At 39.6% G+C, this 13924-nt stretch overlaps 1 protein-coding gene across 1 annotated transcript in view; it reads right to left on the bottom strand.

Annotated features, from left to right (window-relative positions):
* The window catches only part of gpr153 (G protein-coupled receptor 153), a 36638-nt gene extending 22714 nt beyond the window's left edge, over positions 1-13924 (bottom strand). Inside the window, exon 1 of the mRNA XM_078254670.1 lies at positions 13414-13924. The gene's annotated coding sequence lies outside the window, so the exon portion shown is untranslated. The remainder of the gene's footprint in view (positions 1-13413) is intronic.

Below are 13924 nucleotides of genomic sequence, written 5' to 3'. Positions count from 1 at the left end.
GATCTAATCCTCCTCTCTCACTCTTCTCTCCAATGGCACCCTAAACATCCCTCAGCCAATCAGATCCAGTAGTGCTAATACAGAAGGTTATGAAGCAGCATCTATGCGCTCCTCAGGACCTGTGTAACCATATGAATTAGGAGGTGGTCCTGCAAACACATCATGAAATATTTTGCTGGCTCAAAAAGAAGCTGCATATTCACGCAGAAGTGCCTAAACTGTAGTGACTTAACCGTTTGGTCAGGGGAGAACAACAAGTAACACTTACAAAGTCTCACTTCTGTTCCAAGCAAAATGTGGCACAGTTTGGTAGGAGTTCAATAATGAGACTACATCAACACACCTACTACTGGAAATGATGCCAAAATTACATCTGACAGGCAGCCGTGTCTCATTCTTGGAAAGCCAAGAATAACTGAATGAATGGAAGGCAAACCACAGTCTGGACTGACCCTTATTATTATTATAGAATATTTATCTCATTCGTCTGTGTTCCTAGCTTCCAATAACATCATACAACGTAATACCATCATACTTAGCTCAAGTTAAAGGGACTTAATGTGGATTTGTTGTGATCTCCCTGCTGCTAAAAAAAATTAACTGTTTAATAAAAATGCTACTCTAGTCGTTCAATTATGATACTGTAGTGTGAACCTAGACAAACCAAACACAAAAATAGATTTAAAAAAAGTGAATAAAGCAACATTTCACTATGGAGATCAAAGACAACACACTATTAAAAAGTGTTATACACCTTAAACCAGGCTGGGATATAAAAAGAATGATTCATAGGCTTAATCTAGGAATCCCCGGGTGGTTGGGATGGACTGTTGACTGTAGACTGAAAACTCACATGAGTCAAACACTAAACATAGTAACAGTGTCAAAATACTGGAAAATACGTTAAATATGTTGTTTTTAGGAGCAACAAAGAGAGATGCAGGAATGCCATCTTTGTCAAACTAGTACCATAGAGTAAACACAAGTTCTTTAGACTCCAGTGAAGGAACAGAAGGGTTCCCTAATGAGGAGTTAAATTTGGTCATAGTGAGAACGAGAATAGACCAAACAGTTACGCAGTTGAGAAGTATATGTGCGACTCTCAGGCAGTCCCAGTTCAATGCATTTTCAGGTATTAGACCCAGAGTGGATCACTAGCTCCCTCACAGCCTTCAGTGTTATTTCACAAAACATAATTTCACCTTCTCATATAGCTCACAGACAGCTGCTGCCAGAATTACAGCACCTGAATTCCCTCTGTTGATTATCCCACACCTCCTCTCCATCTTCCCCACAGTGAAAATGTGCTTTACTGTGTCACCCTGACCCTTTTCTGTTAATGCATTTACTGTATATCTTCTGTATAGGTAACTGTTAAGTGAATTTGTGAAATAAATTCACTCAGCTCCATGGGTGATCAGAAAAGCACAGCTGAAATAAACACTGAATGTTACCAACCCCTTTAACACTTTTTCCATTAAACTCTTTCACGTCAGTATTGTAAAACGTGGAAACTGGGAATACGTATAGTCTAGTGGCTGCAGGTATATACAAGTAGTCATCACATGACTAGCTGTGTGTGAAAGGGGTCGCTCACAGTGATGAACTCACAGAGAATTATCACCGGGTTTTGTAGTTCCTCTCTAGCAATACGGGCTTTATAGCAACTTTCAGCTCATTGTTTTGGTCTTCCAGCCCGCAATTCTTCTGTTTTGGTTCACTGTCAATGCTCTCATAGTGTTACTTATAGCAGTTCAGTGAAAAAAAACTTTAAAAACCAGTGGCGGAAAGTACATCTACTCAAGTACTGTACTTAATCGGCATTGGCTCGGCGCGCCGTGCACACACTCGAGGGTGATGATGTGTGAGATGTTCAAAAACGTAAGACGAGAGGCTCGCTGATGCGTGCACAGTGGCCACAGAGGTAAGCCAAACACCAGTCATCTAACTAAAAATAACAAACATTTCAATAACCGTGAAGGAATTGTCCCAACAATGTGCTTCATTACCAAAATATTTGCACAGTATACCAAAACAATTCCCTTTTCTATTCATCCAGCTTTGTTTGTAATGTACTAACGTAGGCAGAGAGCAGTGGAAAAGGTACTCTTAACCCTTCTGCTTGGGCGACTCATGAGGCTCAAGAGGGACAATAGGAGCTTTCAATTAATACAAGAAATTGAAATTAGGTCTAACAAGGTTATTCCAGGATGTTTACAAGCAACTGGGGCTTTTCTACCTCTGGGAACAGCTGGAGGTACCATGGAAACCGTTCAAACAAACAACACATGGATGGTATTTTTAACTGGTCAAATTTGATGCATCTTTTGCCCCTTTGTCATCGTGATTGTTCCAGCCTTTATGTAGAGTCAACATGATTCTCCAGCATCTTACCAGTTCTGTTGATACACATTAATGCTAGTTGAAATTCTTCATTCTGACAAAAATTTAATTAAGACAGCCTGTCTCCCCAAGCAGCACTAACCAGGCCAAATCATGCAAGAACAGTTGATTAAAATGCACCTAAACCCATGTGCTGTGCTACACAGTTAATTTAGTCTACAATGGGAGTTAACTCCGCAATACAATCCGAAATAACACACCAGACTAGACTACAAAATTGGATTCAGAGAATCTTATTTAACATCCAATTTTGAGTGTCAAATTTAAACTTCACCACATTCCACTCGAGTAATTTGGATGAAAAAAAAGCAAGAAAAGCTGGCAACTGAAACAGAAACCTAGTGACACATACTAATCAAATATAATACTAACACAAATTAAATCAACCCTATCACCAGACGCAAACGTTGATATTGCAAGATCCTGCAAAACCCTGGATTACGTTCATTGACGTTTTTTTACATTCAATGCCAACGTTTTTTTTTTTTTAATATTGCTTTCTACAATATCTCGGGCATGGCAACAGTGGTATGGTTGTGGTTAGGTAAATCATGAATAACGCTAGTAAAAAGGCAAAGGTTTAAGGACTTGATGCACAATATTTTTGACAATTATGTCTGGCTGATTGTAACTCCCACCCAAATGTCAGCAGGTCAATTTGTGTAGTTTAATTTGTCAGTTTAAGGTTTTAGAGAGACAATCTTACTCTTAACATTTGTGAGCTTTAATACAAGTCTCCAGGCTTAAAGCCAAACAGCTCATTGAATAGTGTGTTACAACAGTTGCAGCAGCTTTTAGTGTGAAAAAGAGCACATAGTGTAAATACTCGCTGTAACAGCTAAGGAGATTTTGTTTAGACTCAGGTTGACACTAAAGAGTTTCTCATTACTAGTCTTGCATCGCCAGAGCTATCTCCACAGCGCTGTAGCTCATTACTAACCCTTATTAGAAACCCTTCAAAGCATATGTAGCGCAAACGCTCTGTTGTTTAACTGCTTGTTTGGTTTAACTGAAGGTTTCTGGATTATAATCAACTGCTCATTTGCATTTTCTCTCCATTTTTCTCTTCACTTTCTCCCTTCATTACCGTATTCTAAGCTGACTTTACCACAAGTAAAAAAAAAAACGGTTTAACTCTGATGCCATGAACTGGAAATGCAAGAACTTTGTTAAAATCCGGGTGGAAATCAGGTTAAACTAATGTACTCTGGTATTTTTCAATTAAAACTGTAAAAAAATTGAAAACAATGACGCTTAATTACAGAAATTACACAAACTATATTGCTGGGCACAACAAGATACAGTACTTTTATTCAGTAATTCAAATATGTTAATAACAGCTTTAAGGAAGTATTGCTGTAATAGCAATTATGTATGAGTAGCACTAAGAGTATACAGTTGAAGTAGTAGTAGTAGTAGTAGTAGTAGTTGTTGTTGTAGGAGTATTAGTGGTAGTAACAGGAACAGCAGTAGTTATAGTGCTAGTTGTAGCACTGGTTTTATTCTAACGCTTGACTAATGGGCTTTCTAACCATAGTGGAACTAACAGCTCCATCACCCACAATCCCCTGGGCCTCTAAGCCAAATCTGTCCTCTACACAGGGGAAATCTGCACAGGCTGTATAGACTTTCTCTCTTCAACACCGAGATGTTGAATGTTAACAGAGTGGCACAGATTCATTGAGGTGTTGATACAAGGTAGATTAGGAAACAGAAATGTGTCATGGTATAGCTTTAAATGCGTTTTAATAATTACTCATTTTGTACTTTCCCTGGCCTAAATCAACTGTTTCCATCCAAACATGAAAAATCATCTTAGAGCAAAAGTACAGTAAATAATTTATATTTTGACCTGATGAAACGATCAGCCGTGGAACAAGATATAATGGATTTCTTAAACTTCTGCCATCAAACAATGCTTGTTTCTTTTTCTATTATAACTATGACAACAACAGAGCTAAAGACTTTGTCCCAAAAAAAAAAAATCAGGTTATATTAAATCTTCGCTTACAATTCTAAATGACGGAAATGATGCATTTGGGTGCAAGCTGTGATGGCAAAGGTAAATTTTTTTTAAAGTGCTTTAGTTCCTAACAAGTGTACCACTAATGTTTTCACGGTTTTACAATATAGTGAGATAAATTGCTGAGATTAACTTTTGCAAAATTATGTCTCGGAGTAGCATATCAAATAGCAATTATATAGGTAAACAAACAAAACTTGTTAAAAAATATAGTACATAGTTTCAATATGCATTTCTTTTTTCATATTTAGGCACAGCATAAGTCATTCACTATAATGTATCTGTCAATGTAAACAAAAGAGCCAACAGCGTGCTTGTACAAAACCATTTACAAAGCTGTACGCTGAAAACTGCTGCGTAGGGAACTGTGCTTTTTCGTCTCCTGGATGACTATTTTATCACTTTGCACATTTTGCTCAAAAAAGGGACCAAACACTTTTTTCGTTCTTCATCTCAAACTATAATCAGCTGAGATACAGAGAGGAAATGTGCCTAGACATATTTTGGCAGGCATAGAAACAGATTTATTGGTTGAAACAATGCCTAAATGGATGACAGTGTGTCTGAATGAGATCAGACCAATAACTACATGGAACCCTGCTCCAAGGAACATGATGATTTTCAAGGCTCTAATGCTCATCAGCACAATGTTGGTCAGTGTGTTGGGTGTGGTACAGAGTGAAAGCTGGTGTTCATGTGTAATGCTGACATCGCTCAGCTTCAAATTGGCAGGAGCTAGAGTGGATGGAGGAAGTGGACCTCTCTTATAAGCTCCCTGCTGACAGGTGTAATGCATGGGGTCTTATTGCCTGACCAGCAACTCATCCCTGGAGCTGACAGAGAGGAAAATACTCTGTCCTGGGAGGCTGCACAGCTTTCCCCAGAGCATGGCCTCAGTGTTTAATATTACATATCTTCTGCTTACAGATGACAGGTGCTTTACTTTGAAGGTTAAGTCAGTGGGTACGGTTTTCTACAGCAGCAGCAGCTGCACGCGGCTTCACATTTACACAGTTACAAACACTCAATGCTAGGAAGCTGTCCAGTGCAAGTATAGTCCTCTACAGCTTTGAGGGTTAAGTGCCTTATACAGGGAATGTCAGGGAAGACCATTCATTACCCTCTCCCACTTAAAAGCAATTACAAAACATCTAAAATATCGAATACACTGCGGTCTGATTTATAGTTAAATGAATTCCGTTTCTCGTCTCTAAACATATTTTCTCTGGCTGTAATCAGTTCCCTTTGTTTACTGCTCTGTAATGTTATTTTCTGTTTATGTTTCTAAATCATGAAAGTTTGTACTCAGCAGCTAAAGGTGATCCTAATAAATGAATAAACATGATCCATAGTTTATAACAGGCAACTTTCTGGTCACAAACCCACATCTGTGTTACTCTTACTGCATGTTAAAATGTTGATCAGGTAATCATTATACCCATGATCAGAACATGTAGCCTGATTTACTATAAGCCAACATCTGAAGTCTTCGGTATACTTTAATTTGCATAATTCTAAGAAAGTTCCAAGTTAAGGTCTGATTGTAGCTGACTTTGTTTCTTGTATATGTGTATCTTGGTGGCGATTTTAAGAAGCAACAAACGAGAGAGGAACATGCTTTGTGGCGAGTGTGCTTGGTTGCCAGGCGTCTTGGTTGCCTCAGCCCTGACTGCTGGTCCCAGGTCCCATCAGCACTGCCAAATAGAGCTGAATGGCGAACCAGTGGGCAACATTTCAAATGTCACTTCAGATACTTCAGACATCACATGGTTTTTTCACCGTTCAGGTATTTACTGCAGTTGAGTGAATATCAGCCACCTTGGCCTAATGTCGTACCAGAAAAAAAAGCAGGCTGCTGCATGCATGTGGGGTAGTTGATGAATGCCATCAATTATCTTTGGGTATTGGTTTAATGGAAATTTCACAAGGTTATTAAATATTATATTTATAATAATATAATTATGTGTATGAAATATAATACAAAACCTTGCCACCATTTCATCAGATATTTACAGTTCGCACGGTCACCCACAAAGTGCTGGTGAAGAGCTCTCCTTCATCCTGTGAGGGATTACAATGGCCTTCGGAGGCCAAAACACTATCAATCTTACTCATCTTTAGTGAGCACTCATTATCTAGTTATCAATGAGAGTCCAGGAGAGGTTCCTCCTTGGGTGACAAATGATCAGCAGGATCGGCTTTCGCCCACTGTCCTGCAGAAATAAGATACCTCTGACAACGAAGGTGATTAACCTCTTTAAGACGCAGGAGGCTGACAATTTGACCTCTTTAGAACCGTTGGTTTAACTTTTTAAGACAGATGTATTCCTGGAATAAAGGAAGACTAGATGCCTTTGGATTTTTCCAAATTACTCAACAGTGCTATTTTGTCCCAAACACACAGTCAAAAAAGGATTGTTTGTTTGTTTGTTGTTCCCACTTGTGATCTGTTGAGTCGTCATTTCCAGGAGTGCCTTCCTACTGTATGGCCTCATACATCATGTCTACCTACTTCATTATAATTTATGTTAAGCGTAGTATTACAAACTATAAAAAGCAGCGGGTATCGACCAACTTTCAAGCAAAAATATGGCCTTCCCACTTTGGTCAAAATCCTTCAGACTTCTTTCATATACATGAGAGCTAGAGGGCTTATTGTGTCACCAATACCTGACATGTCCTTATCATAACTTCATAAGATCAGCCATTGGTAAACCCCCACCACATTAGGCACTCTGCTCCACTGTACTGGAACCAGGCTAGATCTCTTGTTGTGTATGTTGCATAGCAACTTCATAAGTCGTAAAGAAAATGTCAGCAGAAAACAAACTTTGGATCACACTAAATGCATGTTTCCCTTATATATTTATAAAATAACATTTTATTGTGAAATAGTGACTCACACCATACTAACCGTGCGTTCATGGACATCGGAAAAACGTTTTTCCGAGTGAAAACGTCATCATTCACGTCCCTTCCTGTGGGAATTAGAGGCGGGAAACTCGGGCCAGATTTTGCTAACCGAGTTTCCCAGTTGGTGACGCGTTGTTGACAACTGAAGTTTGATGTAGGCGACGTTCACTGAACATATTTCAATGACAATAAACTTATTTATTGTGGACAAACGCCTCTGCTGAGAAACATACACAGACATAACATGTTTCAAATTATTCATAAATAGGCCTATGTATAAAAAAACACCTTATCCGTGTCCTTTCCCGTTTGTTGTCCTGCAGATAACACAAACACCTGACAATGTGCTGTTTGTATGCTCGCATAGAAAACAGCAGCAAATTATTGTGGCCTCCATGTTTTCACCAGGTTTTCACACACCTGATGCTCTAGGCTACGGCCAACAGTTGGTGGCAGTCATGCAACAAGTTGTTATGCCAAACGCCAATATAACAGAAGAAGAAGAACACGCATCCCGACCATCCTAACCATGTGAACGCCGTTAGTCGGAAAAACAACGTAATCACGGGGGCGGTCCCTGTCTTTCCGAGGTGGCATAAACGCGCCATAAAGCATTAAACTGGCACTGCTGACCTGGTCTCCAAGCACTCCTCGTGTATCATTTCTTAAATCGAGCTCATGTAACTCTTGCTGAGGACTTACAAAAATATCCTAAAGTGTTAATTACAGGATAATGGCACATTAAATGCCCCTACATTTCCCAAGATCCCCTTGAGTCAGCTGCTTTACAGTAATGACATCATCATTAGGCGACCTTACTGAGCGGAGTGATTTTGACACAGCCCTTTGTCAACCGGGACCAAAACCAGGAAACAACCATTTCTACTGGGGTACAGCGTTTACTTCTTGTGGTAAATGGACAAAAAAGTACTTTACAGTTCAGTATGATTCTCATTCCAAAAATTATGTTCGACATCAATTTACAGTCACATGTTGTGCTGTTTTTGAAGGTTTTCTACATTATATGCATTCCAATACAACATGATGTACATTTTATTAACTTCATCTGCATCATTTGCTGGTTTGTGTGGTTATCTACAGTAGATATCAAATCACTAGAATAGTTTTATTAAGTATGCTGAACTGGAGGTTTGTTTGCCCAAACCAGCCTCATTGAAAGAAGAATACTTCAGCTACTTCTTTAAGTCTATTAACAGCCTGTCTACTTTTCAATGGGTAAAACACTCATATTTAACATGATGAAAAAAAAATAAAAGCTAATCCATTTTCCCAGAGATTTCTGTCCACATCAGTATTCTGCTCCAGCCTATTTAGGGCAACAAAAGGCCAATGTTCAGTTTGCAGTAGCTGGTATATTTTCAACTATGACTGAAACATTGTCTTGGAAGACCAGTTTATTTGATGGCGCTCTGAATTTTGATGGGAGATGACAATGTGCATTCCATATACTGTATAATGATCTTCCTGTGGTAAGTAACTCTGCTTAGCTTCTGTCATTGTAAAGTATCCACTTACAGCATGTGACACCAGACAGCACTCATACTCAAGGACTGAAACAATAACAATAACATGTTGTGAGCAAATGCCCCTTCCGTTTAATCACAGCATTTCACTAATGCACAGCAGGGAGGCAGAGTGAGTTGGCAGCCTGCTCTCCGACCAGAGGACCCTGATTCAAGACCCTGTGTCAGCCACAGAAGTCTCTAAATGGAAACACGATCAGCTACAGCCATCAGAAATGAATAAGCTCCATCTGACCTTGACCTCTGACCTTCCTGTAAAGAGAGGTAAGCTAAGACAATTTCTGTATTGAATCGATATCCGCCTGCTGGAGATTCTACATCAAACCGCCAAATTATTCAATGCTAGGAAACCTCCCTGATCAATGTGCCAATGGGTTCACTATTGAAAAAGTCTCCCTAGCATAGCATGAAAAATTGTCAAGTACAAAAAGCAATACGTTTAGTCAGTTGTCTTTTTTAACTCATTCTTGAATCACACATTTTAGTATTGTTTTAGTATTGATTTTGAAACCAAGATATATTAAAATACTTTAAACAACAGCCCATTATTTGAGAATGGGAAGGTGATGAAAGCATCCATGAGTCATTAATGAATCGGGTTTGATTAGGCGAGAACTTCCTATGAGCAGAACTACTACAAGGCTGCAAACACTGATTCAAGCACATGTCACACTGGTGTAACATGAATTAAACATATCAAATAGCACTAGATTAAGTAGCACTGATTAAATAGCCATCAAATAATAACAATATCATTATGCTCTGACGTACTTTTACAAGGAACCATAACCATTAATAAAGAAATCTAAAACTCCAGCTCTAATTGGCTTTTGCAGTGCAGTTAAATTTAGTGTGTTGTGGTCTTCCATCAAGACATCCTCAATGGCCATTTTCTTCCACAGTTAGAACTAGGGCTGCACCATATTTTGTTTCATCGTCTACATCGCGATGTGCGCATGCGCGATAGTAACATCGCAGGACGTTGCGATGTTGACGCTACAACTTCTTTGCTACTTGATAAAAAAGTAAACTTTCACCGTTCTCCTTTTCCATGATTGTTACCAGCCGACCCTTCCCCTTTAAGACAGGTGGTCATGTGACGTAACGTTAGTCGGACGGGGGAGGGGGGGTTTGTTATGGGAAGTGAGGCTCTCCCGTGTGTAGAAAAGTACCGTAAGCGGCAGCTGCTGCTGACAGTGATGCACATGCTTCTCCATGGGTAGTGAAGTTACAGTAGTCAGTGTTTTATGTTCGCTGCAAAGACAAACTAAATCACGACATATCCCGGCCATTTTTCACCGCAGAAAGCTGCTACTAGTCAGGCTAAAGCTAACATAGTTAGCCTAAAGAAAAAAGGCGTCTGTCCCAATTAACGTTATGGTTCGGAGCTGCGACGCTGGAAACGTAACACTAATCTACAACAGCAGTCTGTGTCTGATATAACGTGATTTACACTGATTTAAATGCTCTTGGATACACAGTCTGTTGCAAGAGTGTGACATACAGGCTCTGCATGCACAGCAAACCAATCATGATCAATTTTAATCAATTTATCAAACAACCAAAGCAGGCCCCGCTAGTCGACCACAACCTGACATTTAGAGGAAGCAACATGCATTATTAATATTCACTTTAGCCTGGATTGATATTATATGAATACAATGATGTCATGTCAGTCAACCAGTGTATTTCTTCCTAATTTCCCTCTCCAAAATCACTTCAGAAGAGTAATCACAGCGCTTACTTGCTTTGGTTTTTGTAAAGCATTAAAGTTCAACAAAGACTGGTTCACATAAGAAAATTTCCTTTTTCATTTTTATTTTCTTTGTAGATGCACTCCCCTACAAAATCATCCCAGTAGTTGAGAATGATTTAGTATTTCTAAATGGGGCTATTTATGTCCTCTTGTAAAAAGCTCTTGTGTCTTTTTTTCATATCGCAATATATATCGCAGGGAAAAAAAATATCGCAATGTAAGTTTTTTTCAATATCGTGCAGGCCTAGTTAGAACATTTAAAACCTATATTGCAGCTCATTAAAAGACACTCTCAAACCGGTTTTAATTTGCTGGTCTATTAAAAAGCCAACTAAGTTCATACTACTTTGCTTGCATTTGACATAGAAAGTGCCTATTTTTCGTTGAGCCTGCGAGAATGCATTAAAAAAACTACTATTGCAACCAAGCTTGGCATAATTTTCTTAAATACTGTGTGCAGTAATTAGAAAACAAGCTCCCAGCACTGATTTGTCATAACTTCTGTGATTTCCATAATTCCCTTCCTGCACTTGATTTTCCAGTAACAGAAAGCTGTAGTAAATATGGAAGATTACCAGCCGTACTGGTGCAATCAGTGTCAATTAGATGCTAACCTACTCACAGATTTAGTAATAGGGAAAAGGTATTAAAAGGTCACAAGCCAAAATCCAACATGCTATTTGATGTTACTGAGGCACACTGTAAGTGCTTTTCTTTGCTGGGTGTCCAGCTTGTCACAGAGTAAGTAGTTGAATTTTCCATCACAAATGCAACCCTAGAGTCTCTCTCCTGTTTATGTTAAGCTACCTCTAGTCTATATCCTTGACGTTCCACTTCCCTTCCGGGATTGCTCCGTTGCCACCGGAAAATCAGCTGGATTTCACTCATTTCGGCCGGATATCCTTTGCCTTGGACTTCCTTTGTGTTGGCATTTTAAACTCCGATTGATTTATGAGGATACGGTTAACCTTTTCTCAGATCTCTGCAAGGTAAATCCAGACAGCTAGCAAGACTATCTGTCCAATCTGAGTTTTCTGTTGCATGACTAAAACAACTTTTAAACGTACACGTTCCACCGAAACAAGTTCCTTCCGAGCCTATTTTGCAGCGGCACTGCGGCTTTTGATGATTGTGATTGGTTTAAAGAAATGCCAATAAACCAGAGCACGTTTTCCTCCCATCCCCGAATGCTATGTGGAGTAGCCAGACCCTCCTCCAGCGCACTTTGGAGCAGGGTCTGGCAAAGCTAGACTAAGCTACCTCCAGCTATGACTGTAGCTGGATCACTGAGCACCATATGGCAGACGGTGTAGAGTTAGTATCGTAAACAGGCATTGAATTTAAGTAAATTAAGGTGGTAGATTATTTATTAATGAATTTTTTATTTTTTTGTTAATACTCTTCTCATCGTCATTCATGCCACATTACCATATGATGCTGTCTAAGGGAAGGCAGACTCAATGTTGAGTAAAAAAAGGAGAAGAGTGTGAACACTGGCTAACGCGGTCACAAAATGATGGAGCCAAACGTGTGACAAACAAAATGTCACAAATGTCCCGTGAAACGCTGAGATCTGTTGTGAGGCTTTGTGGTGTAGCAGCAATTGTCACATGTAGGCTACGGCACTTTCTCTGAGCAGTGAAGGTGATCATTGGCTTGCATGGCCACTTTCTGACCTGCGACTGCATGTAATCTACTCTCTCGTCTACTTCTGCTGTGACTTTTCTAATGGGAAACATTAAAATAATTCAGGATCAACTGCTCATTCTTTGCCTTTTGTCATCATTATCATGGGCTACAGTAAAGTGTTGACACCATATATAAATTAACTTGACTTCACTCTCTCTAAAAGCTAAGATATAACTCTCTAATCTTACTTCACTTGTAATCAAGTCAGGAGTTCTTGTCAAGAATTAGTACAAATGTAGCTGATAAAGATAATCATGTTGCATTTCTTTGTTGAAAAAATAGGATTATGCATAGTAAAAAAAAAGTGATTGGTTGGAAGTATATGGGTAAATCTTTTGGCCTAGTGTGGGAGTTGTAAATCAGTATCAGTTATGGCTGGTTAAGTCCATCATCACTGTGAGCGATCCTGTCATGGCAGGTGTCAATATGTGCCTATACTCACACTTTATTCCAAATTTAAAAAGTGGAGGTGTAAAGCTGTGCTAAGGTTGTGCTCAACACAGTGCAGAAATTGCCTGCAGAAATTAGCATGTCCCTCTTGTATGATAAGCTTTGTGATTGCAGGATATACAACTTGTGTCAGAATCTGCCTATGGTCAATGTAAGTACACGATCTGGGTTCTCTGTTCCAATTACTGGTGCTGGTACTGCTTTTCCTGGCTAGTAGTAACACAGTGTTAACTCGGTATCTAATCTTGGTAATTTCTAATCCCACATCAAGCAGCTCTACCCCACAGATGTATTGTAAAACACGCTACTCACTCAGTTACAGACAGTAGGCTATGTTGTAGGCTATTTGTAATTCAATATTTCCATTAGGTCACTTCCTCATCCGCACTGGTCTGCCACGCAATTTGATTATAATGCAATCTCCAAAGTAGGTCAGATTTGCACGGCAGGTCCACAGGAATGTTACGTTTTCATTCAAATATGTTCATTTATTTTTTTCTTTCATCAGTTGAGCTGCTCGTGCTGCAGGATACCACCTGTTTGGATGAAGCCTCGTCGTTGTCTTCCACCTATCAAAATGAGCCATAATCACTGACATTATTAGCTATAAATCAGCTGTGTGAGTCTCATCTTACCTTTCACAAGACGTTTCAGGCTCCTAACGGACTCATTCTTTAGGGGCATGAACGCACTCGTTGAGTCACACCAGTTCAGGTCCGTTAAAGTGGCTTCCTCGCGTTTACATCCCCAAACTGAACAGTGAGTGTCGACAGCATCAAGTTAAAGGAATGACCTGCGAAATGAAGGATGAGCCCTGAAACACCACATCACCACAGCTGTAGCCTACTCCTCTTGTATCTTGTTGCCCTCTTTGTCACATTGACGGAAGAAAAACAAGACAAATTATGAACGAGTTGTTGGTTAAATATGTCAGCTTCTTCACCACGAAGCCGACCACACGAGGGCTAAAAGAGCGGTTAATTTTTTTTAGGTAAAAGACGATTGTCTTTTAGTATTTTCCGACACTGGCGAGGCGTGCGACGTATGAGGCATGATTGCTGCGCGCTCCCGACAGCACAGGCTCGTGCGCGGGTCAGACGCTCCGTGGCCGTGGGAGTGAACCGCAATAAGAAATAATTCATGGAA

This window comes from Sander vitreus, chromosome 7 (assembly GCF_031162955.1).
Source record: "Sander vitreus isolate 19-12246 chromosome 7, sanVit1, whole genome shotgun sequence".
Lineage (NCBI taxonomy): Eukaryota > Metazoa > Chordata > Actinopteri > Perciformes > Percidae > Sander > Sander vitreus.
Note: the sequence above shows the minus strand (reverse complement) of the source record. Positions and strands in the feature narration are given on the sequence as shown.